The following is a 7447-nucleotide window of genomic DNA, read 5'->3' as shown; positions in this document are numbered from 1 at the left end:
TCGTGACACTTTTTTCACTCCCCTTTATGCAACACATCAGGCGCTTGTGATAATTTACTGCCACAGGAACCTCTTCCTGCACGCTGCTGACTGCGAGCCCTTCCGGGCTGCTGCCAGGCACTGCCCAGGGAGAGGGAAGACAATGTGCAGGGGAAGGGGTCAGGAAGCAAAGAGAGCCTTGTCCTGCATCAGCAGCTCCCAGGAGAGAGACAGGCAGAAATGCAGCAACAACGGTGAGGGTTTAGTGGAAACTAACTTCAGTTGGAAACTAGCAATGGCCTGCCCTCTTGAAGGTTAAAACAACTAAAGTATCTGGAAAAGATATTTTAATTTAAAACTTAACTAAAAAAAGAAAGGGTGAAAAAAAGCTAAAGCAAATTCAAAAATAAGTCAGAAAATAGACAAAGATAAGAACAGAGCCTGCAGGAGTCAAGTTTGAACAAAAGGCATGGGCTGTGGAAGGAGAAAACCACAAATGGCAGGGGTTGAAATGTAAAACCCACAGTTCACTGTGAAACATGAAGGATGCTGTTGTATTCCACACCTCCTCTTCCTGGGTGTAGCTGCCTCCACAAGGTGAAGGGCAGTAATGAATCAAGCTCCTTTCCTCTTCCTGTATTTTCTATTCAATTATTCGCAGGCTGTGCAAGTTCTGCTTTATTTCCCCTCTCCATATGCCACACTCTCCTCCTGGTTTGGTTTGTTTTTTTTTTTTTTTTAAATTCTGAACTGTGCCTTTGGCCTCTCTCCCATTCCTTTCTCTTCGGTGTGTACCCCCCGCTTTGGCAGGATCTGCTGCCTTTGTAACCTCTGCTGTGCACATATGCTGCCTCTTCCCACCCCTCCTGCCACCCCCTGCTCCACCGAGCGTCCCTTCTCCTCTCTCCAGCGTTTTGCCAGCCAGGAACGGAGCGGTTTTGCCATGGCCACGGCTCCATTTCCACGCTGCCGGCTCCTCTCCAGCGATCAAGGGAAGCCGTGCTGCTCCCCTCGCCCAGCACAGGCAGAGGCTGCGCAGCTGCTTAGCAACTGCGAGCGGCTGGAGCTGCTCAGCCTTCACCCACCCTGCAGCCCAGGGCTCGGGGGACCAGCTGGGGCACTCCCCACTGTCCTGTCAAACAATAAATCACGATGCAAATCCTTAACTGCAGGATTGAGAGCAGTGGCAGCAATGTCAAGGGCAAAGCAAAGTCCCGGTCTCGTGTCGCATCGCACCAGTGGGAAGACACTGCTCTCATTTGTAAGCTGAACTCATTCCGTTTGATCTTTGTCATCGGTTTCTGGCTGCAACATTTTATACTCCAGCACTTATAATCAGAATGTTCCCTGTATGTGCTGCATGTGTTAAAATGGCTTCCAGATCCCCAGCTACCATCGTATCCAGACTGTTTAAAGAAGTGTCCAGAGACACAAGTAACTTAATGCATAAATATCTTTTAGATTACTTATTTGTATCTTCATTTCCTTCTGATGCATGCTTTGTAAGTGCCCGGCCTCCTTAAATGGAACATTCTTTTCATTCTTTCTCTTTTATTTTTGTGGAACTGTACTGTTCAGGGGCCATGAAGCACTGAACTGTTTTGTAATTCGATGGCTTTAGAATGCTGATTAGAATTGCCAGCCCTCTTGATTTATTTAATGATTTTTATAAGCTTGAAAGCATTCTAAAAAATAACCTGTTCTACATCCTGATAGGATCACAGCATTTCAATGGCAGCAGCATTTCAATAGGCAAGAAGCAACACAAAACATTCTGCTAGTCAGGTGTTGAAACAGCTTCTTTATTCTTTATAGCTTGAGAAAGATTAGATCTCTGAAAGCACTCACTCTCTGCCTTACAGAGGTGGCTTTGTCATAATACTTGCAGAAATAATATGATCACATACAATTTTAAAAGTAACACCACCCCCACCCCCCAACTATGGCAAATAGCCAACATAGCCATAAAAATTTGTCTGGATTTTAAACACAGTAAATGTTTGTTTGACTGTTGGGTGTCACCATGCATCTCTGCACCCCGGCAGCCAAACACCACAGCCTAGTGATTCCCTGTCATTGTTCAAGGCTCACATCCCATGCATCCTCAGAGCATGCTGGGACACAGGTGAAATCTGTCAGCAGGTTGCTTATTTTGGCTGACAATTCCCTAGACAGATCATCTGCTGTTCTTAGGAAGGAATGAAAAATTTCATGGCAAGAAAATCTGAACAGGCAAATACCCTGTCCATATTCCTACTCAATATTCCTTTGATATTCTTAGCCTGGTTTCCTAAAAATAAAACTGCCTAATGTGACTGCGTTGCTCTATGTAATTTTCCCCCCTCCTTCCTCCAATCTCAAATTTGGCAGGGGGGAAGACGTCCCTAACGTATTTAGGTCTTGAATGAACAGCTGGATACAGAGCATGTAGTGAGGCATCACATCTAAAAAAAATATCTAACAGGACGGTCTCAAAATGTATTTTGTAACCACGCTGCCCCAGACCTCTCCTCTTTCTTTTATGGGTCCTGCAACCACCTGTTCTGTGCTCTGCATTATTTCATGGCTACATAATAGACACCAGGGCAGGCAAGTGTTGCAGTGTGCCCCTGGCTCCCTTCCAGCTCCTAAACTGGGCTTTCTTCCCATGCAACTGGGGTGTGGCAAGGGATGGTGAGGAACCAGACCTCCTCACCTCCTCCTGACACAATATTGACACTGCTGAGGTGTGCGTACACACACCCAGAACCGGGAAACACCCACCGTGCACATAGGTTGTTTATCTGGAAGAAAACATAAAATCATAACCAACCAAGTTTGTAGGTGACACTAAGCAATATCAGAAGGGAGTATCAAATAAAAATAATAATTTAAAAAGGCCATTGCAAGCAACAACGCTGTCTGAGAGGACCAGAGCAAAGCCATACACGCAAAACAAAGAGCGCAATTCTGCAGTACCAGGTTGTCATCCCAAGAAGGAGCAGATCTGAGAGCATTTCAGCTGCCCTGCTGGGAAAGCAGCTGAACATGGGCTGGAGAAATCCCTGTGTGCCTGACAGACACATCTGAGCCAGGAGGGCTCTTGGCTCGGGCACGGTCACTGCCGATGGCTCTGTCCCCTTCTGCCCAGATCAAAAGGGTGACAAACTGGAGCAGGAACAATTACAGGATTAGTAAAGACTGACCCGAGGGGGAGCTCTGCAGCCTGCAATGGAGTGTTTAAATGCTCAGCTTGCACACAGCTATGAGGGGATGGAAATCTGGTCATGGAGCATTTCTCTGCCAAGGAGACTGAGGGACAAGCACATCCAGAAACTGAAAGCAGAAACTAGACAAGTTTAAAAAGGTACTTTGATTTCTAGTCTGTCAGGTGGATTTTTGAAAGAAACAATTTACCCTTTATTTTACTCCCTTCCACAGCCCATTTGAAAAAGAAAATCTGATCTTTATATAAGATGCAGCTATGCTGCAGTTAAATTCTTCCAAATGAGAAAAGGCCAAAAATTCATAAAAATCAAGAGCCCTGCATAATGCAGGAAGTTGAACCAGATGAACCTTGGTCTCTTTTGTCTTTTATAATCTATTAATCTAGTTTTCTTGCACAAGCAGTGGATTGTGACTTTAAAACCTACCATATAAAGGATTCTGTGTACAAGGCAGTCTAAAACAAAATGTTGTAAACAGTCAGGATCATTGTTTGGCAGAACAGCTGCATATTTTTTATTTCACTTTGCCTCTCAATCTAATTTGCTTTTGTTGCAACACTTTGCCAAAGAAATTAAATCACTTCTTATTGATAACAGACAGTGATATAATTAGCATAAGAGTTTTCCACTCAACAATGCCAGGCAGGGACGCTGTGGGCAAGAACAAACTCCTTTGCTTCAAGAATGTGCACAGAGTCACCACAAGCTGTTCAGAGAAAAAAAATCTTCTCCCCCCCCCCCCTTTCCCCTGAAAGATCTCTTTATCTAAAGAGTCTCACGCAGCAAACCAGGGTCAATCTAACTCAAGTATGAAAGTCTGGTTTGACCTTTCTGGGATTTAAGCACGCTGTACCAGAACATTTCTCTTTTCAGATACGAGGCTGAAGCCATGAAACCACCCACTCTGAGAGCACGACTGGTCTCAACTGCCTTGGCGACTTTTAAACTACACTGAACATTATAGTCATTCAGAAACTCTAAAAAACGGAAAGAAATTTTCGGCTCAGACTTACAAAAACAACTTCCAGAAGTGCTGAGGACTCACACAACTCACTGGGGCGGCACGGCAGGCTCGCTGTCCAGCGCCTGCTGCCCCAGCAATTTCTGGCCCTGGTTTGCACGTACGCAGCGCCAGGCACACGCGTTAGGAGCTCTCCCAGCTGGAGCACTTCATGGATTCTACCACCGGGAACAGCCGTCCTGGACAATGATTAATCGCAGACAAAGATCAGAGTCCTGGAAAAATATGCAGAGAGATGCAAGTACAGACAAAGCTGTCTAAGCTCCCACAGTATTATGGTCTGGCTGTGTCGCTTCAAAGCTGCGTTAGGCAGAGCTGGTTTGCTTCAGGGTTGAACAGATCAACGTTACAGTTTAAATGCTGGTATTGCTAACAGCCAAATATATATTTAAACATAAATCTCAAATCCCAGGAAAGTTAATAGCCCGATGCTGTTTAAATATGCCTTTTTTAGTCGCTTCACGTGCTGACTTAACTCATTACGATGCAAGCTGCAGAAACGTTTTCACTACAGTTCAAAAACCCCTGCAAACACGAGCCCAGCTCTGCGCCGTACTTTGATCTACGCGTCGCCTCTTTCGGCCATTTCCAGGAAGCTGAAATGCTTTTCACCTCTATTGAGAGATACCAGAGGAGCATTTTAATGGTGTTCAGCTAAGAACAACGTCACCGTTCCTTTCGATTTTGCCAGCAGACGGTCGCTGGGAGCCGCCGTGACCCGGGCCGGGTGCTCAGGGCTGGCTCCAGCGCGGGCCGGGCGCTCCCGGCCGGGCAGGGACCGAGCGGCGGCTCGGGCGGCCCCGGTTCTGAGCGCCGCAGCCCCCGACAGGGCTCGCAGCGCTACAACGCCAGCCTGGCACTGCGGAAAAGCTTTGGTTTTGTTGTTGGTTTGTTTGGTTTTCTCCCCCTCCATGGGAACGTGTTCTGTTTTGTGCGGACGGTTTGTCGCTTGCTCTCGACATAGAGGCTGACCCGGTGAGGAGCGAGGGGGGGAGCGAGGAATGGAGAGATGAGCGCAGTTGTTGCGAAAGGCGCGGGTTGCGGTGCCTCCTTCGCGGCAGCACCCTGCTCCCTCGCAGGGAAACAGCCCTGAGCCTCGGCACATACCACAGCACAGGCTGTACAAACCCACGGAGCGGCTGGTGCTGAGCCGCAGGAGCTGCGGGCAGGGCGCACCCTGCCCGGCACATGCCGCTCCCGCAGACAGACTCTGCCAAGCAGCCACTTACCTTCTCCCTCCCTCAGAGTCCGCAGGACGGTCCTGCTCTAGCCTTACCAGGGAGGCCACCTCTCTACAGTGTTTGCTTTTCCTCCCTGTCCTGCCCTCTGAAGTGGTTGCTCAAGCCAGGCTTTCCTGGCTCACCTACTCTGGGTCTGCAGTAAGCACAAGCTGCAATTCCCCGCAGAGCACAGCGAGGCTTGTGAAGTTCCGAGATAACCCCCAGCCTCCACTCAATGCGAGCTGCAGCAGAATCTGCTCGGGAAAAAAAAAAAAAAATCCACCAAAAAAAACAAATCAGAAGGAGGAAAAAAAAAAAAAAAAAAAAAAAAAAGACGCCACATGTAACACCTCATCGGGCCATGGCGGCTCCACTGCAGCACGGCACCGGCTCCGCGCCAGCCCTGCCCAAGCGGGCCAGGGGAGCTCAGCGCTGCAGGCCGGAGGAGGCAGGGCAGCGCTGCCCCAGCTGGGTGATGGCGGAGGGGGGAACAGCCCAGGAGAGGCAGAGAAGGAAAACAACAAAGAGCCATGTGACGGGGAGCGGCGGCCGCGCTCCCCACGGCGCACCCGCTCCGGGCGGGGAGGTGGCGGCGCCGCCCGGCCCCTCCCGCGGCCAGCGCTGCTGGTTCCCCCCGTCCCCCACACTGCCCGGGGTTTAATTTTTTTGTGCATTTTATTTTTTTTCCCTTATGTGTGTGGGGAAGGGGGTGTTGTTGTTTGTTCCTCTTTTTCCCCCCTCTGCATTAGGCGACTTCCATGGCTTGCTGTTTATAAAGAGAGCGGGAGACTGCAGCGGGGGAAGGGCGGTGTTATTTATAGCAGCCGGGGCTGCGCCGGCATTATCCGAGCTGCCTTTGTCCTCCCGGCCGGCCGCCCCCCCCCGCCCGGCCCGGCTGGAGCGCCGCCAGCCCCGCTGCCGCAGGGCGCTCCCGCCATGTTGTGAGCGGGGAGAAAGAGCCGCCGCTCCCTGCCCAGCTTCGTCCTTGCACAGCCCCTCACAAAGCGCTGGGGGAAGGGGGGCGGGAAAGGGGAAAGAAAAAAAAAAAACACCAAAAGAAAAAAAAAAAAAAAAAAAAAAAACAATACCCCAAACCCATCATTTCCCTGCAGCGCCCGGGACGCGGAGCGCCGGGAGGCAGCGGGGGGAGAGCCCGCCGCGCCACCGCCCAGCGCTGAGGAGAACGCGGCACCGAAGGGAAGGAGAAGCCATGATGGCGGCTGCCCTCACAACACGGAGCACGACCGGGAGCGCCGTGCCCGCCGCCGGCCGCCCCTCCCGCCGCCCGGGACACGGTGCTGCCGCAGCCTTTCACATAATAAACCCACCAGAATTCGGCGGGGAGGCCATTTTCGTGGGCTGGGTGGCGGCACTAAAGCACAACTGCTGTGAATATCAACTGCGTCACGGCTCTCCATCTGTAACACTCAGGCTGCAAAGGGTCCCTCACTTGGAAGGAAACTCCCTCATTTTGGATATACTTCCAGACCTCCTTTTTCCCCCCTCTCTCCAAGTCACTGCCTCTCGGTATGAAGGATTTTACAGTGCTTTCTAGGGAGACATCCGCCATTAAGACCGTCGTGAAAAACACCCCCCCATTTTGTTGCCTGTTTTTTGTCGAGCTTCTGTAATTAGACGGATAAAACATGTAAGGGATCCCTACCACCACCACCGCCTTCTCGCCTTTTTTAACATCAACCTCACTAACATCTTACTGTTCACAGGCAGATTTTTTTTTTTTGTGCTTTCAATTTAACAGCCACGTAATGCCTGCAATGGATTCACAGCATCTCTCCGCACCAAAAAAAACCAAACCCACCCAGGGCTGAGGACGACCAAGAGCTTTGTGCAGAGAAAGAAATCAAATCCCTCCCTGAAAACAGACGTTTCAGAGGCACTGTTAGATGTTTCTGAGGAGAAGGAGATCGCCACCGCTTTCAGACGACCATTGGGATCTTTCCACCCAGGACAATACCATTAGCTACAGGCCTGGGCTATTTGTTCCTCTGCAAGGGCAAAAG

The sequence above is a fragment of the Ammospiza caudacuta genome, chromosome 18 (genome assembly GCF_027887145.1).
Source record: "Ammospiza caudacuta isolate bAmmCau1 chromosome 18, bAmmCau1.pri, whole genome shotgun sequence".
Taxonomy (NCBI): Eukaryota; Metazoa; Chordata; class Aves; order Passeriformes; family Passerellidae; genus Ammospiza; species Ammospiza caudacuta.
Note: the sequence above shows the minus strand (reverse complement) of the source record.